Here is a 23,539-nt window from a genome sequence, read left to right as displayed (position 1 = left end):
GGGCCTTGGCAAGGAGGGGCAGACGGCAGGCTGGATGCTCCTGGCGCTGTTTGTGGGAGTCATGGGTGGGGAGGAGAGGCCGAGAGAGTCCAGCCCATGCTGGGGGCCACCAAGCCCGGGCTCTGGGCCAAACACACAGCCCCCTGGTTTCTTGGGCCCATCCCTGATGCTGTAATTCCGTTTATTTTGCTGAATATGAAATCCATATGGTTCTGATTTCTTCCTTGTAATCCGTCATCTGTGTGTGGCTCCAGAGCCAGCAACCATGCGAAGTGGCTTTGAAGTTGTTGTTCTGGGGTAAGTAGGAAGTTGTGTTCTTCCAGGGTTCAGTGGGGCAACCATGAGGTTTGCATTTGATTTGAGAACTGCTTCAGGAGAGGGAAACAGATTGGCGCAGTCAGTTTTGGTCCCGGCCTAGGAGCTTGGACTGGGCAGAAGGGAGACCATTTGCAGAGCCTTCTGTGTATTCACACAGCCAAGGGTCCTCAGCTTACGTTAGAGGTACTCGTGGTTCCAGGTGTCTCTTTGGAAACAACAGGTATCTTGCAGGGAGCTGATGCACTCACTTCACCTCTCCCATCTCCATCATGACAAGCAGTAAATGTGTCCAAAGCTCACCAAATGTCCTCAGGGGGACAAAGTTGCCCCCGTTCAGAAACACAGACTACATGTGGGATTCCTGGGCGACATGATGAATGTATGTTTCATGTTGCAGGGAACTGCCACACTTCCCTGCAGAAGGGCTATACTGTTTCATGTTCCCATGGGCAACACAGGAGAATTCCAGTTGCTCTGCATCCTTGCTGGCACTTGGTATTGCCAGTCTTTTTAATTTAAGTCTTTCTAGCTCACACTTGATTTGGAAATATATAAATGAGCCCCAGAAATGTGCAAGATTTGTCCATGGCCCCTTAGCCTTGTAGGGGCTCCTTGAAGACCAGAATCCAGACATTCTGTCTTGGGGGCTGTGGGCTTTCTGGGTGGTGGTCAGGTGTACAGAATGAAAGTGACAGGGTTATTCCATGTCCCAGATCTGGGAATCAGTAACTTCTGTGTGGCCCTGGGGCTTCAGCAATATCTAAGAGGTATATAGAAAAAGGAGGTGGTAGGCCGGGCCCTGTGGCTGACGCCTGTAATCCCAACACTTTGGGAGGCCGAGGTAGGCAGATCATGAGGTCAGGAGATCGAGACTATCCTGGCCAACATGCCAAAACCCTGTCTCTACTGAAAATACAAAAAAAGAAAAAAGGAGCCAGGTATGGTGGTAGATGTCTGTAGTCCCAGCTACTTGGGAGACTGAGGCAGGAGAATCACTTGAATCCAAGAGACAGAGGTTTCAGTGAGCCAAGATTACACCACTGCACTCCAGCCTGGTGATCAAGCAAGACTCCATCTCAAAAAAAAAAGGAGGTGGTGGCAACATGGAAAAGTTGCACATCCTAAAGTCCGGAGGTTGAAGACCCTAGGCTGCTCCCTCCTCCCACTCCTGGTTCATTTTAAGCTGGAAGCTCAGAGAGGCACAGAAGCCTGCCCAGTGTCCCTCAGCTAGCTGGTGGTCTCTTGACTCTTTGTTATGGCAGGCAGTGGCAGAAGGCCAGTCTTGTTTCCAGAAGCATCCTTACTAAAGCACCAGGGCCCCAGGCTGCTTCTCCTTGGCGCTTTAAGGAGTAGAGTTTTTGCCCATTGCTCTACCTGGTTGGATCATCACACTCCCTCAGTGTCTTGGCCTCAGATCCACGCCAGGCCGGAAGGAGCATGTTCAGGGGATGATGGCTGCAGCTGAAAGCAGAATGGGTGACCTAATGGGGAGGTGGAGGTTCATCAGGACCAGGCACTTCTCCAGAGGCGTCCCACCCACCCTCAGGGGGAAGGGGCCCAGCTGCCCTGGAAGGCTGTGGACATGCTTTCCCGATTGCAGAATACTTCTCTTTCATTTTGAATATCATTTGTTTGGTTGCCACAGCAACGTCAAGTCTCTATTTTAATGCTAACCTGCGTGGCTGCAACTTTCTATATATAAATGCTGCTTTGCACAGTGAATTAGCTGATGCCACGGGGAAGCAGCAGATATGGGGATGGTGGCAGAAAGTGACCAGTGTGTCAGATTTGCATAAGGACAGACCACACGGCTGAGGTGAGTTAGAATGAGGGCTCTGCTGGTTCTCTTTGATGCAGATGCTCGAAACTAATTGGACCGGGTTGAATGCGAGGCAGCCGCCACTCGTGCAGGAGGAGACGTCTTCCTTGGATGACCTCTTGGCTAGGGTTTGGCTCTGCTCTGGGAGGATTTGGGGGATTCTTCTGTTTCCCTGTGTATCCATCCTCCTCATGCCTCCAGTGAGTCTGGGTCACACTGTGACCCAAGGATCTGGAAAGACGAGGAAGCCCCCTGGGCAGGGATGTACCTGAGATGAGCTCTGTGGGAAGTGAGTTTTTCTTGATTTCCTGGGATTTACCTCAGTTTCCTGTTTTGGATCTTCCATTCCTCAGTTTGCCTTTTCCTAATTCCCCAGTGTAGCTAGATTGTGTAGTGGCCAGATGGCTCCAAGTGCCATGGCAGAGTTCTCAGGAGAAGCCTGGGAAAGGCCTTCTTTGGGAGCCAGCACGTACAGCCCCCTCAGGCTCGGATGAGGGAGATGCTCAGAAAGGTGACATGCTCTGCCAAACATCACACAGTGGCTCAGGGGAAAGTGGGACGGGAAACCAGGTCCACACCGGTCTCCTGACTTACTCAGGGATGCCACGTTTCTGCACATTCTATCATGGGGCCAGGGCAGCATGTGGGTGTACACAACAGTGAAAGGGGGTGCAGTACAGACAGCACGCCCGGATGTTCCTTTCTGGTTTTGCAAGCCAGGGACATGTCATGAACATGCGATTGTATAACTCCATCTGGAGAGGCCTCTGGAAGGAGCATGGAAGTTTGAATCTACAAAACTTGGATTGGCGTGAATTCAGCCACTTTCTACCTGTGTGCCTCTTTTGTCAGCTTTTCTGAGGCTCCGTTTCCCCCCCTAACCTCGAGGTGTCCTATCTTCCCCTGACATTGCAGTGAGTCAGTGTCACGGCCTGCATGAACCTACTGGGGACTGTGATAGGGATGTGATGTGATAGGGACGAGAGTGGAGCGGATTGCAAACTATCAGGCATCCCACCCTAGCAGGCCACAGCTCTGTTCTCCTGTGGCTGAGAGAAGGTGGCACCTGTATCAGAACACTGGCCCAGCCAGAGGAGTTGTCTGAAGATGGGGTTTCTTCAGTCAGCCCTCTGATTAGTATGGTATGAAATGCAGTACACTTTTATTGCTGTCAGAATATGTCATTCAGGCTTCTCCTATAACATCAAACATTCGACAGGTATTTTAAGTGTTGAATCCAAACACTCAGACCCAGCTCCTCCCTCCCTCCCTCCCTCTTTCCCCTCTTCCTCCCCCCTCCCCTCCCCTCCCCTCCCCCTCCCTCCCTCCCTCCCTCCCTCCCTCCCTCCCTCCCTCCCTCCCTTCCTTCCTTCCTTCCTTCCTTCCTTCCTTCCTTCCTTCCTTCCTTCCTTTCTCTCTCTCTCCCCCCCTGCCCCCCTCTCTCCCTCCCCCCCTCCCCCCACCCACCTCCTTCCAGGTCTCACTCTGTTTCCCAGGCTGAAGTGCAGTGGCATGGTCATACTTCACTGCAGACTCAACTTTCTGGGCTCAAACAGTCCTCCCATGTCAGCCTCCTGAGTAGCTGGGACTACAGGTGTGCACCATCATGCCTGGCTAATTTTTTGGCTTTTTGTAGAGACAGGATCTCACTCTGTTCCCCCGGCTGAAGTGCAGTGGGATGGGCATAGTTTATTGCATCCTCTACAGGTGTGTGCCATCATGCCTGGCTAGTTTTAAAAGTTTCTGTGAGACAGGCTATCACTATTTGCCCAGACTGGTTTCAAACTCCAGAGCTCAAGCAATCTTCCCACCTCAGCCTCTCAAGTAGCTGGGACTACAGGCACACACCACCGTGCCTGGCTAATTTTGAAATTTTTGTAGAAATGAAGTCTCACTATGTTGCCCAGACTGGTCTCAAACTCCTTGGCTCAAGCAATCCTCCTGCCCTGACCTTGCAAAGTGCTAGGATTACAGGTATAAGCCACTGTACCCGGACAATGGACCCTGTTCTAGAAAAAGGTCATTTGACTATGGTCTAAGTGCCTGTGAATGATATATATATAGTCTGCAGAGGCTGGGAGATTCAGAATTGGGGATAATTCACTTCTAACTGGTGGGTCAAAAGAAAGTGTAACGAAGGAATCCTTTATAGGGGTTGTTGACTAAGACGGAGGTAAAAAAGGAGATTGGGACCAGGTGAAGCAGTATTTTCCAAACCATGTGCCATGAGCCACACAGTGCAAGTAATCAGTGTCAACCCACACAAAAACCAGAACAGGAAAATATCAGAGTGGGTTATGTGCGGCAAGGGCGAGCATTGTTGCATGAAACCTTCACTTTGTTTGTACATTGAGTTGTGAAGTAGAATGTGTTTTGTGTGTGTGTGTGTGAATCAGACTTTGAGAATAAAGTTTGAGAACCGCTGGCCTCCAGCAGTGGCTGAATGGGCCTGGACTGTCTCTGGGAGGTGGCTGCAGATTTCCTGGTGAAGGAAAACCTGGCCAACCTGGAAAGGGAAGGGACAGGTTTTCAGTGGGGTGGGGATCAGGATGCAATGTCATTTTGGGAAGCTGATGTGCAGTGCGATGCAGACAGGGATGAACAAGCCAGTCGGGAAGCGGGAAGTCTGGGGATGGGAAGGTGGCCAGAGCCTGAAGTCGGCCAGGGGACAGTTCCCATGGGCAGAGTGAGGAAACCTATGGTCAGTCGCATCTCTGCGCACTCTTCCCAGCGGCCCCAGAGCAGACGTTCCCATTCTCCTTACTTCTGCAGGTTTGGGTTCCTTACACCTCCCACAAGGCATGGATCCAATCTTCCTTCCCACCATGCCCTCTGTTTTCAGGTGCTAGCTTCCAGCGCTTGGCCTTGCCACCCATGGGCATCTCTCAGCTCACCATAATGGTTGTGTCATTTTGCCTTCAGCCCCGAGGACATGCACCTGGCCTCCCTGAGGCCACTGTGCCTGGCTGGCTTCCTTCTCCATCCCCAGATTCCCGCTCTTCTGTCAGCCTGTTTGATGCATGGCGTCGCCCCTGACTGCTTTTTCCTGGTGGCACTTGCCTCGTTCCTTGACCTGTTTCAGCTTTCTCGTGCACCTCCTCCACTTCCAAACCTTCTCGGCTGATGGGTGCTCCTCTTTTCAGAGACTGAGTAGGACAGACTTTCCAGGGTCCTTTCTGCCTCAGGAATCTTGTTTTGTACCTCCAAAGACAAGTCACTTGAAGAGGGGTTCTCTGGTTCTAACAAATTGAATGCCATCACCTTGGACTAAAGTACCAATCAGCACGTCTGCCCCACAGAAGAGAAGGTTCAGGGAGCCCAGTGCTTGGGTGGGTGGGAGCAGGCCACATACTTGCAGCCCTTGGGTGGGGTTCACAGATCCCCTGGAAGCTGGCATCCAGCTGCACCTACCGGTGTAAGAGGTCCTGGCTAAAAGGATGGGTGGTAGGGCCAGACGTGCTGATTGGTACTTTAGTCCAAGGTGGTGGTATTCCATTCGTTAGAACCAGGGAACGCCCTCTTCAAATGACCACTTATAAAGGTCCCTGACAATTACCATCAGGGGTTGCACACTGGTGGCCTGTATGCAAAATCAAATGCAGAATTGTGGGGTTGTTTTTTTTGGTGGTTTTGTTTTTGTTTTTTGCCCGTGGTTTCGTTTAAAAATGCTTGAGTTGGTTGCCAACATCTTAAAATCCAGATTTCCAGCTTCTCTTGCAAAAACGAGAAGCTCTAGCAACACCAAGCCTGCTGTCCTGCCTGGCAACAATATGCTGATGATAAGGAGGGGGCTTCCAATGTGCGCAGTCCCCACCCAGCTCTGCTGTTACAGCGCTAAGGCCAATAGCAGAACAGTTGCCCTTATTCATTTCGTTTGAATTCCTTTTCTTATGGTTGGGAAAGCAGGAAATAGTCCCTGCACCCACGTCTATGAAAAGAAAGTAAGAGGGGCTGTGCTTTTCAAAAAAAAAAAAAAAAAAGTTAAAAGAGTCTATTTCTTTCTGAAAGTGATGTTTCCTAGAGATTAATCTTCTAGGTCCAGAGGTCGATTTAGAACAGACCGTCTTTGTTTCTCTTTTGAAATCAGTGGTTCTCAAAGTGGAGTGCCTATGTGTACAGCAGCTTCATCTACCCAGACCTATGGATCCAGAAGGTCTGGAGGGTGGGCCTGGCAGACTGTGTCCTAACAGCCCTTCTGATACATGCTGAAGCTTGAGAATCACCACCACTCTGATGCTCAGGAGATGGATAGGATGCCAGCACTTGTGATTGTCACTTTCCTTTCTTTTAAGGCCCATGGAGAGACAGGTGAGGTTCCATAGCCAGCGAGAAGTTAAGGATCTCACTCCCATGCCCCTCCAGGCAGAGTTGGTACCCGCGGAGAGGGCTGGAGGAGTTCTTCCAGCTTCTGCGATCTCAGCAAATCCCAGTCCCTTTTTTTCTAGCCACTTTGGGCCCCATGGATGCCACATTGATGAAGAGGCCCGGTGCCTTCAACTTTTCTGGAGAATTGGTTCCTGGGCTCCCTTCCCATGGGGCCAGTGGCATGGGATGCTACAAACAAGGCCAGGGAACAGAATCACATCAAGAGGGGCCAGGCTGGCTGCTTAGGCTTCTCCAGGGTGACCAAGCATTCAGGCGCTGGGGGTCCTTGGGTGAAAATATACCGGTTTTTTAAAATCATATAGGCAAGAGCCAGCCACATAGGTACGTTTCAGATCTAGCATTGGTAACTCAGACTGCTGTTTTCATGAAAGATCACTTGCCCTCCTTCAGCTTTCTCTCTAATGACCTTACTTTAGTGGACAGTCCACATGAGCCAGGAAACCATGTCTTTTCCAAGTGTATTTACTTGGAGGGCTCTAGGCCCTAGGCCCTTGAAGACCTTGATGATCTTTTCCCACTGGTCCATTTTATTCATTTGTGGTCTGGGGACTCCTCAGAGCATTTAAGTAGCCCAGTCCCCTCCTAGGGTAGAATAGACAAATGTATGGATGGTGCTTTTGTCTATCTTCTGGTTTCCCTCTCTTCCACTGCCTTCTCCCTTGGAGTCTGGATGACCCCAGGAAAGTAAGAAACCCACTTTCCAGGTGAGCTGAAAACCCTACTCAGATATCAGGAAGAACTCCATCTAGCCCATCGTATTGATTGATTGATTGACTGACAGAGTGTTGCTCTGTCGTCCAGGCTAGAGTGAAGTGGCACGATCTCAGCTCACTGCAACCTCCGCCTCCCGGGTTCAAGTGATTCTCAGCCTCCTGAGCAATTGGGATTACAAGCATGCACCATCATGCCTGGCTAATTTTGTATTTTTTTAGTAGAGACCGGGTTTCTCCATGTTGGTCAGGCTGGTCTCGAACTCCCAACCTCAGGTGATCAGCCCACCTCGGCCTCCTAAAGTGCTGGGATTACAGGCCTGAGCCACTGTGCCTGTCCACCCATATGTGTTTATTGTGTATATTTTCTGTTCCTGGGGGTAGATTTGAGTAGGACACTATTGTTGTTCACAAGGAGCTCCCATGAATAAGAGATGAAGACCACTTATCCAAGGCCACCCAAAGGAGAGCCGCCGTGCAGGTGAGGTGTGGACTGTGCACGGGGGAGGAGAAGGTGGGCAGGGGCAGGGGCTAAATTGCCCAGGAGACAGCCTCAAAGGGAGGCACCTGGCCCACTAGACAGAGCAAAGTGGTTCCCCTTCTGGGCTGGATAGTTGAACCCAAGCTTCCAGAATTCAGCCTACATGGGTGGGGCTTTCTGGTGACTGAGCATGAGTGTGTCAGGGCGAGTATGGAGCCCCGGGCAGCTTGTGCTGCTTGCTTTGCATGGGTGGGTAGGGGCTGCCTTCTGGGGCTGCCAGCTCTGCCAGCTGAAAACCAAAACTGCTCGAAGCTATGCAGTGTGTGGCACTCAGTTGGCATCCTTCTAGGGAGTCATTTCACTCGGAAATGCTGGTTAGGGCTTTCTGATGTGGAGATGCTTTGCTTGGTACTTTCCTACCCACCCTCTTAGACCTGTTTCCCCATGGGGACCCCTCCCACCAGTTAATGAGGCTCCCCACTGGCCATCTGCTATTAGAGCCTCCCTGATGATCAGTTTGACAGTTGATGATCAAGCCTGGGCGGGTCATGGCTTCAACTGTAACTTCCACCCTGGAGTATTTACCTTTGGATATGGGATTCCCAGACACTGCAGAGGAGCCTCAGGTACCATGGTGGGAAAATGTTTTGGGGGCTGCTTTTTGCAGTTCTTGGTCAGGAACCGTGTTTGTTTCTCGGGCTCATTTCATTCAGCCCATCAGCTTTCTGTGATTGTAGATGGAGGAATTGGGGCACAGTGTGGGATGAGATGGAGTTGGCACCAGCCTTGGAGACAGACCACTGGGTTCCAGCTAACCCTATTATGAAATGAAAATAAATACTTTTCTCCTAAAGTTTTTTTTTTTTTTTCCTCCTAAAGTTTTTATAAGTGTCAAATAAACTACTATATATCAAGTTACTGGTCCACAATAGTCCTCTAGCAACTAAAAACGACAGAAAGATCAGATCTAATGGTGAGATAAAGGTAGTGAAATTGATCAGTGCTGGGGATAAAGGGAAACTTAACCCATTTTTCCTCCCTGTTATCCAACCTATCTCATTTTTTGGGAGCTTGAGCAATCAATCTGGGGTACGATATTCTCTTGGTGTATCCTTGCCCATAGCAAGAGTATTCAAATGAAGGCATATGTGGCCACATTCGGAAGTTTGCCAGGGTCTTGCACTGGTTTATTTGCAGTTCTTAGTCAAGTTCTTGTTTTCATTTACCCCACTAGCTTTCTATGGGTATAGCCCTGGTGTCCTTGGGTGTTCTCAGCCCTGTGGGTTGACTGGCCTGTTCTGATGGTTCTCCGAATTCTGGTCTTGTCATTCATGTGTTCTTTCTCTTGTTCCTTCAGTCAGCTCAGTCTATGTCAGAATAGTTAGAAGGCGTCATTCTGGAGCATTTAGCCAGGTTGTTGGGAAAGTCCCTGCAACGTGAGTGATTCAGCGTTGGTGACCTCAGCTGATGGCTTTTCTTAAGGGGATGGGAAAGTGTGGGACAAAGCTAATCTATCCCTACCATTGTTTCTACCCTTTTATTTAGTGCCTACAAAAATTGCATGAATTAGGTGGTGGCATTTGCATTTTCATATGTGGAAAAGAAAAAGATGAGGTTTGCAGAGGTGTTGTGCCTTGGCCAAGGTCATATGGCCGAGAAGCTGGGGAACCTGCCTGAGAGCTTCCTCTCTGCTTGGCCAAAGGGCAGAAGCTGGGTTTGGGGGTAAGCACATGGATGTCTGTGGTCATCTGAGTGGTTTAGAGGGCATATATCTTGTGTTCTTAGCCCTGCCCTCACCCCAGCACAATACACACCTTCTTTTGGGAATTTCTGTAGCAGAATGGAAGTTTTGGTTTCTAGAAGCTGCTGGAGTCTTCTAGGCCCACTTGTTTGAATAGAGCTTTGCATCTCAATGAGTAGGGGGAAAGAAAATAGACAGAAGAGGATTTGCCAAAAGGGAAAATCAAGAGGGCTTATGACATCACCCCTCTTGTGTACACAGATGTTTCCTCCCTGAGCCCTTCCTTTCATGGGGTCTGCCTGGCTGCTAACAGATGGGAAGTAGCTTGAGCTTGAGCAGAAGAGAGCTGGGCCTGATGGAAAGGGTCATCTTTCACAGCAGTGTGGAGGTCAGCTTGGGGAGCGGCCCTCAATGGGGCCTTGGTTCTGTATGCCATCTCACCATGGACTAGCCCTCTAGTAATGGAGGCAACATCTGTACCCAGGTTTAGGCAGTCAGAGGGTGAGGAGAGGACTCTGGCGGGGTACCGGGGAGACTCAGTGTCCATTCTCTGTCTTCCGGCCTCAGTTTGCCCATTTGTAAAATGGTGAGATGTGACCAGATGATTACTAATATGCCTTCTGTCTCTAATTTTTGTGTTAGCCTTGCATTGGTTGAAAAAGTCATTCTATCTTCGTTTTTGAAAAGATAAAGCACCCCTCAAGTGTCTTGCCGTTTGAAAGATAATACAATAAACCTTACCTGATCAACAGTGGTGATTTTAGGGGATGTCAAGTGTGATGGGATATGTCAAGGGGGGTTTTATTGTCCTTGTTTAAATATTTTTTGTAAGGTGATATTCATGCACTAGCTGATAATAGAAAATAAGCTTAGAATTTTAAAAAAGGCTTTAAAATTAATATGCTCTTTACGGAAAACATGGAAAATACGGAAAAACAGAAATAAGAAAATAATTAGGGGCATTCTTTTTTATGCTGTGTATATTTTTCTCCATAATTGGGATCATATGGTATATTTAGAATTGTAATTAATGATTTACTCATTGTAAAAGTATTTTATTTTTAAATTTTTTAGACAAAACTATCAGTTTATTAACATCTCAATAACAAAAAAAGTATAGTGAAGTATTTTGTGGTTGCTCCTGTTTATTTATTTATCTTGTTTTACTTTAGGTTCTGGGGTACATGTGCAGGTAATGCAGGATTGTTGCATAGGTGCATACTATATCCGGCATTTTCCCCCATGTTATCCCTTCCCACCCCCCACTGTCCCTCCCCTACCCCCGCCTACTGCCCCCAGTGTGTGATGTTCCTCTCCCTGAGTCCATGTGTTCTCATTGTTCGACACTTGTCTATGAGTGAAAATATGCGGTGTTTGATTTTCTGTTCTTGTGTCAGTTTGCTGAGAATGATGGTTTCCAGGTTCATCCATGTCCCTACAAAGGACATGAACTCATCGTTTTTTATGGCTGTGTAGTTTTCCATGGTGTATATGTACCACATTTTCCCTGTCCAGTCTATCATTGATTGGCATTTGGGTTGGTTCCAGGTCTTTGCTATTGTAAACAGGGCTGCAATGAACATAGATGTGCTTGTGTCTTGTAAAAGTAATTTTAAAACACATTTTAAAAATTAAAGTTATTTTAAAATATTTTTAAGTAAAGTAAAATTTTAAAATTGGTGAAATAAACAGAATAAAAACAACCAGAGGAATCCCCCAATACAAAGAAAAGCTTTGTTCACGTGATGCTGTCTTTCCTTAGTACTTCATTTGGGTAGGGGAGTATTCTTTTCCGTATTGAGATCATACCACATACTTTGATTTCTACAGCAGGGACAGCTCTTAGAGGGAGGATGATATAAAGAAGGTTTTGATGACAGAAAGCTTTGCCACTGGGTGGTTTTATTGATCTTTCCCGATTTAAGGAAGAAAACAAGTCTCGATCCATTCAATGTGAGTTTTTAACATGCAGAAAATCAAGACTACAGTTGCACGGCAAAGGAAATGGCCAGTGTGGTGCCTTACACAGCACAGTGTTGCTTGGTGGAGATGAAGAACAAAGACTTCTTGTTTGTGGATCGTGCCAGCACAGTGTCCCCAAAGCTTGAATAGTTCTCATTGTTGGCATGTGCCCGAACAGAAAGGGAACATCAGTTATGCGTGGTCCCCACACATGGCCCAAGGCTTCATCTGCACTGATCTTACAGGAGAAACCCTTTTCCTGGTTCTGGAATGGACGGGAGCAGAAAAGGAGGTGAATGAAATACTAAGGCACCAGGCTTCACCCCGCAGTGAGCTGGAAAAATCCACCAGGCAGCACAGTTCACTGGATTTCTGCGTTGGGAGTTTGTCTATACTGAGCAAGAAATGACTTACTTGTGCATTGCATTTATATTGTCACTTCCCATGGCTGTGTTGTCGTCCTAATTGTAATTTATCTCTCAGTGGCTGGTGGGGGGAAGGGGGTGCTGTCTTCACTTGGATGCCTCTAAGAGAACCTTCCTATTTCTTTCATATGAAATACTAATACAACTTGATGAATTTCTATGTCTTGAATTACAAACTTTTTGGATAGAAATTCATATTTGCCATTGAGCTTCAACAGATATTTATTGAATACCCACAGCAATGGACATAACAATGACTATACCCTGTGAAGCTTTCAACTCAGTGGGATTTGTCTTCTAGCACTTTCCAAGGGGTGATGCCAGGCCCTGTATGCACCATGATAGAGCAGTGAGCAAAACAAAATCCCTGCTGTATGGAGCTTTTATTCTAGTTGTAAGAGCTCTCTAGCCATTAGTAGGGTAGAGGAGAAGTCTGAGGAAAATCTGATATTCTTGGTAACCCTTTCTCTTTTTGCCTGTTTATCTGCATTATTTATTTTTATTTATTTTTTTGAGACAGAGTCTTCTTCTGTCGCCCAGGCTGAAGTGCAATGGTGTGATCTCTGCTTACTGCAACCTCCACCTCCTGGGTTCAAGCAATCTGGCTGCCTCAGCCTCCAGAGTAGCTGGGATTGCAGACACAGACCCCCAAGCCTGGCTAATTTTTGTATTTTTGGTAGAGACAGAGTTTCACCATGTTCACCAGGCTAGTCTTAAACTCCTGACCTCAAGTGATCCTCCTGCCTTGGCCTCCCAAAGTGCTAGGATTATAGGCGGAGCCACCACACCCAGCCTATATACATGATTTTTGATTGTTTGTTTTTGTAATTGAGCATTAATTTTAACTATTTATTCTGGTCTTTAATAATGGAATACTTCTTAAACATATATGTAGACTCTTGATTTCCTTGCTTTTTGTTCTTTGCAATTTGGGGACACTTTTTCTGTTAGCCTCACAAGTCACTGACTTAATTGTTTATATTTGCAGTTATCCACAACTACAACTAAATATGGCTTTAAATGAGCAATTTTTATATAATCCTCACCTCATCCATTATCTTCTTGGTCATCCTTTTTATTTGGACTGTTTTCTTTTGTTTTTTTTTTTTTTTCTGTTATGATTTGCTGTTCCTCCTTCAAAGAAATTACAGCTTCTTGCATCCTGGCAGTTTTTCTTCGGAATGATTTTCTGAGACACCCTCTTTTTTTAAGCCTTCAGGAAGGTGTTTCCTCACTCTGATTTTGCATATTTCCTCTCTTTCTTTATGCGTTCTTGAACATGGCAGGATCTATGTAAACTTGACATGTACCAACAGAAAGCAGTGACTGCCACTAGCCTTGGCACACTGTCAGCTTGTGGGAAAGGTCAGCTCCCTTGCAGTTACCTGCCTGTAGGTCTGATGGTGAACCCATCTCTCAGCCCAGTTCCTGTTTTCTAGTTGGCTTCCACCTGGTGAACTGTCATGTTACTACCTGGTTCTCTGATATTCTGTTGATGGAAACATGAAAACTCACAGTTCCGGGGGTCTCTTCTCAATGTCCTGCAGCCAGAGCATTGGCTGGGCATAGCCTGTGGCGTCTATACCTCTCCGAACTGTGGGTACCCCCCACCCCCATGCTCCCTGTTCTACCCTGAACTTCCTGCTCTCTTGTTTTCTTGGAATTGCTGTCCCTAGATGCATGATTGGCAGTCCTCTCAGCCTCTGTGCCAAGAAGAGAGGGCTGGCTGTTCTGTGTTCAGGTCAGTGCAAATCCTGTATCTCAAGTTAGAGACAGGGAGTGGCAGAGCCATCAAGTGCATCTCAGATTTCAGGCAGGCAGTGGTGAAGGTGTGAAGTGTTACTTCCCCTTTTACAACTCATCTCGGTTTGCAAGATTTTCTGCCATTCCTTCATTGGCCTCATGGTTCTCGAGGTTTTTGTTTGTTTTGTTTTTTCCTCCGATTCTGCTTGTCTGTTATTTTTGGAATTTGTTTTAAGACTGGATGAGTTGTTTTCCTTTTCTTTTCCTCTTACTGCTGGTTTGACAGGCGGTGTTCTGGGGCGGCTGTCAGATGCCCCTTGCGCATTTCCCTTTCTCATCACCTTAACTTCCCAGTGATTCAGACACACGCCAGGTACCATGTTCCTGTCAATGTGGGGATGTGGCCAGTAGGAATTCTAGTTTGGTTTTCTGGATCAAAGAAAAGAATCTCTGAAGCCACTTTGTGGAGGCTGCATGGTGACTTTATGGGTAGCCAGAGACAGTGTTTCTCAAAGTGTGCCGAGTTTACAACTCAGGATCTGTGAGATAATTTTAGATCATGTCAAGATGACAGTTTTAAAGTTATATTTATTTTAGTGTGTAGTAGAAGGAAACTCAAACCAAATCAAATATGTGATTTCATAGCTATTATTGCTTAGGGCCAAACTACGTTTCAGTGGGATATAAGTCAGCTCGAAAAAATACTGAGTAAATAATAATGCAGTTGGTACACAGTGATGGATGGAATGAGGTGTAACAGTGGGGTATGAATGGCTACAGGAAGGGGAAATCAAGCTATGGGATCCCTTAGAATCAGGGCTGTTTGGAGGTCTTTTAAACTGCATGCTATTTCTGATATGTCCACTTGATACTGGGAATCTTTTTTTTTTTTTTTTTAATTGAGACAGGGTTTTGCTGTGTCGCCCATGCTGGAGTGCAGCGGTGCGACCTCAGCTCACTACAAACTCTGCCTCCCAGGTTCAAGTGATTCTCCTGCCTCCACCTCCCACGTAGGTGGGACTACAGGCTACAGGTGCCCACCACCACATCTGGCTGATTTGTGTGTGTGTGTGTATGTATTTTTAGTCGAGACGGGTTTCATTATATTGGCCAGGCTGGTCTTGAACTCCTGACCTCGTGATCCACCCACCTTGACCTCCCAAAGTGCTGGGATTACAGGCATGAGCCACCGCACCTGGCCTGATACTGGGAATCTTTTATGGGGTGAGTTTTTTTTTTTTTTTTTTTTTGAGACGGAGTCTCACTTTGTCACCCAGGCTGGAGTGTAATGGCATGATCTCAGCTCACTGTAACCTCTGCCTCCCGGGTTCAAGCAGTTCTCTGCCTCAGCTTCCCGAGTAGCTGGGATTACAGATACCTGCCATCACATTCAGCTAATTTTTGCATTTTTAGTAGAGATGGGATTTCACCATCTTGGCCAGGTTGGTCTTGAACTCCTGACCTCGTGATCCACCTGCCTCGGCCACCCAAAGTGTTGGGATTACAGGCGTGAACCACCCCATCTGACCACATAGAAATTTTATAAGGGTCCTTGGGCTCTGCCATGATGAGTACGAAAAACTGGCTGCAGCCACCTCACAGGAGCCCCCTGCCCAGCATGCCCATGGCCTGGAGCCAGCCATGGTCTATGGCCTGTCCTCTTTCTTATTCTCTTCTTTAACAGCACCTTCTCTAAAGATCTTGCTAGCTCCTTGTGTGCTCGTGATCAATTTTTACACCCATCTCTCTTCCACATTTCTCTTTCAAGATCAATGAGACACACCCTCTCTGTATTCAGTGAGCATTTTCCTGGGCATTTCACTCCGACACTCTTAACTACAGTTGACCCTTGGACAATGGATTTGAACGGCACAGATCAACTTATATGTGGATTATTTTCGATGAATATATTGAACAATTTTTTTGGAGTTTTGAGACAAATTGAAAAAATGGAAGACAGACTCCCTAGCCTAGAAATATCAAAAAAAATTAAGAATATGTTAGACATGTCGTGAATGCATAAAATATAGTAGATACTAGTTTGTCATTTACTACCATAAAATACAAATCTATAGAAAGTTAAAATTTATCAAAATTTACCCCCACACACACTCAAACGGTATATGGCACCATTCACATTTAAGCGAAATGTAAACAAAGGTAAAGATATAGTATTAATCATCACTGCTTAAAACTAGCTGTGGTATATACTGTACTACTGGAATAATTTCATGGCCACCCCTGGTTGTTTTGCGGTGAGCTCGGGTGTTGAGAGTATCGGCTGAAAATGCCGTGTGATGCTAATCTTCCCTGCATGAACAGTTCACCACTCCAGTAAATTGAGTATCGCAGTAAAAAGTGATCATTCACTGTTCTACCTATTTTTCAGTGTGTTTAGTGCAGTGCCATAAGCCTCGAATAACACCATGGGACCCATAGAGTGTGCCACTAGTGATGCTGAAAGTATTCCCCAGAAGCAGAGAAAAGTCCTGACATTACAAGAAAGTCAATTGCTTGTTATATACCATAGATGGAGGTCTGTCGCTGTGGTTGCCACTGTTTCAAAGGATTCATCTTGTAAGCAGATGATGGAAATGATGGGATCGTAAATATGGTACAGTACTGTACTGTATTTTTCTCTTTCTTATGATTACATTTATTTATTTATTTAGAGACGGTCTCACTCCGTTACCCAGGCTGGAGTGTAGTGGAACAATCTTGGCTCACTGCAGCCTTGCCTTCCAGGGCTCAAGGTTACTTTTGCCTCAGGCTGCCTAGTAGGTAGCTGGGTCTACAGGCATGTACCATGCCAGGTCAATTTATTTTTATTTTTACTTATTTTTGTAGAGATGGGGTCTCTACAAAAATAAGTCTCATTCACCAGACTGCCCAAGCTGGTCTCGAACTCCTGGGCTCAAGCGATCCTCCCACCTCAGCCTCCCAAAGTGTTGGAATTATAGGCATGAGCTATTGTGCCCAGCCCCTTACAATTTTCTTAACATTTTATTTTTCTCTAGCTTACTTTAGGAATGAAGTCAACATACAGAATACATGTTAATCAACTGTTTAGGTTATCAATAAGGCTTCCATTCAACAGTAGGCTGTTAGTAGTTAACTTTTGGGGGAGTCAAAAGTTATGTACAGATTTTCAACTGCATGGAGAGGTAGGGGTTAGCACCTCTAAGCCCCCCTGTCGTTCAAGGGTTGGCTGTATTTATTTCTTCTTGTATTCCCCTCCTCATTTGGTTTCTGTGCCTGATTCTCAGAACTAACATCATTCATTCCCCATGTAGCCCCTGAGTGTTGGGCAGTAGTCTGGTTAGGGGTGGAAAGGATGAAGACCTGGCTCTTGCCTTTGAGAGTCTTGGAGAGGGACCCTAGGGGTGTTGCATGCATTAATGAAAGGCACGGGGAGAGCGAGATTGGGACTGAGGAGTGCTGGGGAGAATTTATTCACACTGCATAAGCAAGAGCATGCCCCAAGGTTCAGCTCGTTAGTCTCCCTCCCTCCCTCCCCCTTCCATCTTCCTCCCCCCTCCCCTCCCTCCTTTCTCCCCCTCTTTCAACACGAAGTCTCACTCTTGTAACCCAGGCTGGAGTGCAGTGGCATGATCTTGGCTCACTGCAGCCTCCGCCTCCTGGATTCAAGCAATTCTCCTGCCTCAGCCTCCCAAGTAACTGGGATTACAGGTTCCTGCCACCACACCCAGCTACTTTTTGTATTTTTAGTAGAGATGGGGTTTCACCATCTTGGCCAGCCTGATCTGGAACTCCTGACATCGTGATCTACCTGTCTCAGCCTCCCAAAGTGCTGGAATTACAGGCATGAGAAACCGTGCCTAGTGAAGGTCTGTCCTTTCTTTGTGAACTCCTAGTCAGCCTGTAGGATCTCACCACCATCTCTGAGCAGATGCCTCCAGCTTCACATGCCAAGGGCCATACTCACCCCTACCCCCCCACCACGACTGAACACTTTGAACTTGGATCTATGGCCAAGAAACTCTACTGAATCCCCCCAATGGGCAAAGAGTTGGGCCACATCTCTTCGGGTTACTGGTTCGAACTGCTGTCATTTCCTTCCAAATCAACTTCACTCTCTCTCATTTCCCTATGTCTCATCCTTTATCAAACCTTATTCTGCTTTGTACATCATGTCCCTTGGGCTCTCGTCAAGCCCTTTCTTTTTATCCCTGCTGTGAGGCAAGTCGTGTATCTTTTTGGGAAGCCTCCCTGGACTGCCCCAGCCAAAAGTGACCCTACCCTTCTCTGGATTCTGAAAGCTCTTATTGTCTGCCAGCTTATCACAAAGGATTTGGCACTTTTGCAGACTCCTTTGACACGTACACTTCTTTTTTCTCTTAGGTATTTGTGAGTTACCTTCCAAATTTTAGGAGTCAGGTTCTATGTACAATTCCTGCCTGCATCCTGCACAGGATTTAGGAAAGGGTAGTTTAACTGTTAGTCGATTGATCGATCATGCACACAGGGGCCACGTGTGCAGGATGGAGGTGTCCCTGAGACCCTGTACCCTGGAGACTGCTTGGGCTGATGAATAATTTTTCCCTTCATGACTGTGAAGCATTTACAAAAAGTGAGTCATCACCCTATCCAAATGTGCTTTCTTATTAATTATCATATTAAGACAACACAATTTATTCCTACAGAGGACAAGGGCCTACAGAGAATATGGCCTATTTTGGTTGACAGTTTTCTTTCTTTCTGTTTGAGAGAAACTTCTCACTCTGTCACCCGGCTGGTGCAGTGGCATGATCTCGGCTCACTGCAACCTTCACCTCCTGGGTTCAAGCAATTCTCCTGCCTAGGCCTCCCGAGTAGCTGGGACTATGGGCATGTGCCACAATGCCCAGCTAATTTTTGTATTTTTAGTAGAGACAGAGTTTTACCATATTGGCTAGGCTGGTCTCAATCTCTTGACCTCGTGATCCACCCATCTTGGCCTCCCATCATGTTAGGATTACAGGCGTGACCCACCATGGCTGGTCGACTGACAGTTTTCAACTTGAGTGAAACAAAGAAAAGAAGAGGATTGGTCTCATCTGATGCCATTGAACACAGGAAAACGGCTTGGTGGAAACGATCGTCAGCCTTTTTGCTTCGGGATTGTGTGTTCTCCGCTGTCTGCCGTTAGTACGTGTGGCTTCATGTGTAGCAACCTCTCTATTTGCAGAGACCAGAAGGAGAGACCAGTAGCGTGTTTTTCACAGCCAATGCTAATCACTAAGGATGGTTAATACAGGAAAACCAAAGTGACTTATGGATTGAGATGCTAGGATGAACCCAAACGGTAAACCCTTAGAATGTATTTGGGAGTCTTACGTACTCTGAGAGATTAATTTTGGGGAATCCTAAAGAATTAAATGTCTGCAGGACTAGTGTGTCCTGCTTAGGTCAGGTCAGAGCAGCCCAGCCTCCTGATTTGTAATGGCCCAGAAAGGTCCCTTGCCCTTGGCTGGGAGCCCCACTGGGATTTGCAGTGACAGTGATTTCTGTGTGTTGCCTGGAGTGAGGCATTGTTGTCTGTGATCGTATCTGTTTGTCTGTGTGATGCAGTGTCAAAGTGGTGTTGGGGACAGCTGTTAATGTTTAATAGCCTCAAAACTTTAACAGCCTCACCTGTCCCCTCTCTGCTATTACAAAACTGAGAAGTCACAGGCTATGAAAGCTTTTATGGCCATTTTCATTCCACAAACCTGAAAGGACTGAGGTGGAGGTCTTGGCCATTTAGGTTCAAATGAAGTTTTGCTTTACCTTCTTTTTTTTTTTTTTTTTTTTTAAGAGATGGAGTCTTGCTCTGTCGCTCAGGCTGGAGTGCAGTGGCACAATCTTGGCTCACTGTAAACTCCGCCTCCCGGGTTCAAGTGATTTTTTCCTGCCTCAGCCTCCCTTGTAACTGGGATTATAGGTGTGCAACACTATGCCTGGCTAATTTTTGTATTTTTAGTAGAGATGGGTTTTTGCTATGTTGGCCAGGCTTGTCTCAAACTCCTAACCTCAGGTGACCCACCTGCCTCGACCTCCCAAAGTGTTGGGATTACAGGCATAAGCCACTATGACCAGCTTGCTTTTACCTTCTCGTGGGTGAGAGCCCATCTCTAACAACAAAGTACCTTAGGTCCTGTCTGTTTCTGTGGCATGTCTGACCTCAAAAGCAAGTGTGTGGATTCGTCACCCAGACTCTCCTCCCACATTGCAGAGAGAAGATGCAAATAACTCAGCTGCCAGTGGGGGACTCCCCACAGCTGGATGTGATGCTCTCGCCACCTCTTCACCTCTTCGTGGCTGGTTTGGGACCATTTTGCAAGTGTAGGCTTGAGCATTGCCTTCCTCTTGTTTTTATGTTGGGTGAGAAGGGGGGAGAGAAAGAAGGTGGGGGGGATACAATAGCCAGTTTCCTCCCTCTAGTTTCTCCCTCACATTTGACCTTTTTATACTCTGGGGTCATGATGATTTCTGCAAAGCAGAGCCCCGATTGGGATTTCTACCCAGCTTAAAATCCAATGGTTTCTTCTCCTTTATAGAATCAAAGTTTCTTCGTTCCTGGTGCCCTCATAGCCTCCTGCGATCTGACGCCATTCTTCACTACTATTTTTCTCATCTTCCACTCCTCTTAAACTCTAATAAATGGATCTACCTGCAGATCCTCAGACTGTACCCACACTGTTTCTCTCTGACCTTGGCTCAGGCTGGCCCCATGGCCTAGAATATTGCCCCCGTGGCTTGGTCTTCTGACCCATCCTGCCCAATCTCTCTCAAGAGCCTCTGTTTTTCTCTATTAAATGAGGACGATCATAGAATTTTCCTACTTGATTTGTTGCATGGATTAAGGGACATGAAATGTGCGAAGCGTAGAACAGTGCCTGGTCCAGGGTGAGTGCTCAAAGATCCTCACAATCACTCCTACAGCAGATTGAAACCCAGCAATTAGATAGAGTGCCCCAAGCAGCCACATTGGTGGCTTTGAGAAGAAATGAGCCCTGCCATCAGGCGTGGAAGAGAAAAGACCAGGAAGGTTGGCTGCAGACACAGAAAGAAATTGATATATCCAAGGGAGAGGCATATTGTCACCCCCTCCAGGAGCCTCAGAGTGTGCCACACTCCTAAACAGAAAGCCCTTGATGGACATTAGGATACTGGCTGTATTGCCTCGGTCTCCCCAAGATTGAACACAAGACAAACCATGGTGAGTGAGTCCTGTTGTAAGTGACCCCCCCCTCCTCTCTTCTCTTCTCTTCTTCTTTTCTTTTTTTTTTGAGGCAGGGTCTCGCTCTGTTACCCAGGTTGGAGTGCAGTGGTGTGATCTTGGTACTTGACAACCTCCACCTCCTGGGTTCAAGTGATTCTCCTGCCTCAGCCTCCTGAGTAGCTGGGATTACAGGTGCACACCACCATGCCCGGCTAATTTTTTATATTTAAGTAGAGATAGGGTTTTGCCATGTTGGCCAGGCTGGTCTCAAACTCCTGACCTCAAATGATCTGCCTGCCTTGGCCTCCCAAAGTTCTGCTATTACAAGGCATGTACCACCGCACCCAGCCCCAGCCTCAGCTAGTGGGGCTGTCTGTTCACGGTTGCCAAGGGACTGGGGCGGCTTCCCTCTGGGTGTACACGGAGAGGTTGAGCTGCTGTATCTTATGATGTCTGCTACATGTCACAGGGTCTTTTGGTCTAAACTATCTCTGAGTCTCAGGCTTTTTTTTTTTTAATCATGGCAAAATATACATGACATGAAATCCACCATCTCTCATTTTTAAATGTATAGTTCAGTGGCTTTGGGTACATTCACGTGGTTGTGCAGCCATCACCACCACCGTTAATCTCCAGAACGCTTCCATCTTGCACCACTGACACTCTAGACCCATTAAACTCTAACTCCCATCATCCCCTTACCATAGCACTTGGTCACCTCCATTCTGCTTTCTGTCTCTATCAATTTGACTTCTCTAGGTGCGTTGTCTAAGTGGAAGTTGATAGTATTTGTCCCTTTGTGTCTGGCTGTTGCACTTAGTGTAATGTCCTCAAGGTTCATCCACGTGGTTTTGTGTGTCAAAATTTACTTCCCTCTTAAGGCTGAATAATATTCCGTCGTGTTTATTTTACCATGACTTGGGTTGTTTCCACCTTCTGGCTGTTGAGAATTATGTTGCCATGAACAGGCAGCAAGACCCTCTCTTCAGGACCTTGCTTTCAGTTCTTTTTGGTATATACCATTAACAGAATTGGGGGACCAGATGGCAATTCTGTGTTTAAATTTTTGAGGAATTACCACCCTATTTTCCATAGGGGCTGTACCATTTTACATTTCCGCCAGCAGCGCACAAGGGTTCCGATATTTCTAAATCCTTGCTAGTACTTATTCTTTTCTTTTTTGTTGTTGTTGTGTGTTTGCATGTTTGTTTGTGTGTTTTGAGACAGAGTCTCACTCTGTTGCCCAGGCTGGAGTGCAGTGGCGTGATCCCAGCTTACTGCAACCTCCGCCTCCCTATTTCTCCTGCCTCAGCCTCCTAAGTAGCTGGGACTACAGGCCTGCACCACCACGCCCAGCTAGTTTTTGTATTTTTGGTAGAGATGGGGTTTTGTTGTATTGGTCAGATTGGTCTCGAACTCCTGGCCTCAAGTGATCTACCTGCTTTGGTCTCCCACAGTGCTGGGATTACAGGCATGAGCCATTGTTCCTGGTCTTGTTTGGTTTTTTGAGGAAGCCATCCTAATGGGAGTGAGCTGATATCTCACTGTAGTTTTGATTTGCATTTCCCTGATGATTAGTGATGTTGAACATCTTTTCATGTGCTTATTCGTCATTTTTAGATCTTCTTTGAAGGAATGTCTTTTGCCTATTTTTAATTGGGCTCTTTGCTTTTTATTGTTCAGTCTAGACTGTTTTTGGACCGAGGGTCACTGCAGTGCCTACCCTTTCAGCCACTGGCTACAGTAACAACAAAAATCCTAGCTTTCATTGAGCATTTACATCATCCAGTAGGTGAAATATTTACCTGGATGCCCCCACCTTTAATCTCTCACATCGGCCGAGTGCAATGGCTCATGCCTGTAATCCTAGCATTTTGGGAGGTGGGTGGATCACAAGGTCAGGAGTTCAAGACCAGCCTGGCCAATATGGTGAAACCCTGTCTCTACTAAAAATACAAAAACTTGCCACTTGTAGTGGCAGATGCCTGTAGTCTCAGCTACTTGGGAGGCTGAGGCAGGAGAATTGCTTGAACCCGGGAAGTGGAGGTTGTAGTGAGCTGAGACTGTGCCACTGCACTCCAGCCTGAGCGACAGAGTGAGACTCTGTATATTAAAAAAAAAAAATTTTTTTTACAGCAATCTTTTGAAAAAGATACTGTGATCATTGGCATTTTACACTTGAAATTGAAGCTGGAGCTGTTCCCCAGGGTGTTGCAGCTAGTGAGTAGTAAAACAACAGCTTAGCTCTGGTCAGACTCCATCCTTAGACATTAGTACTTATTTTTCCCCTCACCAAAGAGTTGGTATTGAAACCTCATCATAAATAAGTTTATCCATTTGCTTAATAGGGAACCACTCAGTCTTCAGGATCTTGGTTTTTCTAGAAAACTATATTTAGTTCTATATAAAGAATCAGTTTCTAAAACCCCAAAGGTTTACATCTGAAAGCAAACACAGAAATATACGGCATTTTGAGTGCTACGTCTTCAGCTGCTCCAAAAAGCTTTCTACATGAAATGATATGATCTGTTCACCAAGGATCCAAGCCCCTGCCTAAGCTCATTTAGTTGGTGTCTGCAGTATTGATCTTGGGTTCTAACCCTTAATGACTCTGCGATCCTCAGGCCCCTTTCAGTGGAGACCGTGCATGACCCTGTCTTTGTTCATTATCTGTGCAGGTTTGGTGGTAGTGAGGGCAAGAGACCTTCATCTTACCCCTCTGGAGGCACCAACTTTCCACACAATGATTC

The 23,539-nt window shown here is 46.6% G+C and overlaps 1 protein-coding gene across 2 annotated transcripts in view; it reads left to right on the top strand.

Moving 5' to 3' along the window:
* Positions 1-23,539, top strand: part of GAS7 (growth arrest specific 7) — a 283,345-nt gene that overhangs the window by 132,385 nt on the left and 127,421 nt on the right. The window contains exon 1 of one of the 2 annotated variants that reach the window (XM_035300035.3): positions 2,033-2,134. The exons of the other annotated variant lie outside the window; for it this stretch is intronic. The gene's annotated coding sequence lies outside the window, so the exon portion shown is untranslated. Of the gene's footprint in view, positions 1-2,032; positions 2,135-23,539 lie in introns of those variants that run through there. 2 annotated transcript variants of the gene reach the window in all.

The sequence above is a fragment of the Callithrix jacchus genome, chromosome 5, assembly GCF_049354715.1.
Source record: "Callithrix jacchus isolate 240 chromosome 5, calJac240_pri, whole genome shotgun sequence".
Lineage (NCBI taxonomy): Eukaryota > Metazoa > Chordata > Mammalia > Primates > Cebidae > Callithrix > Callithrix jacchus.
This window is presented reverse-complemented; position numbering and strand designations above follow the sequence as displayed.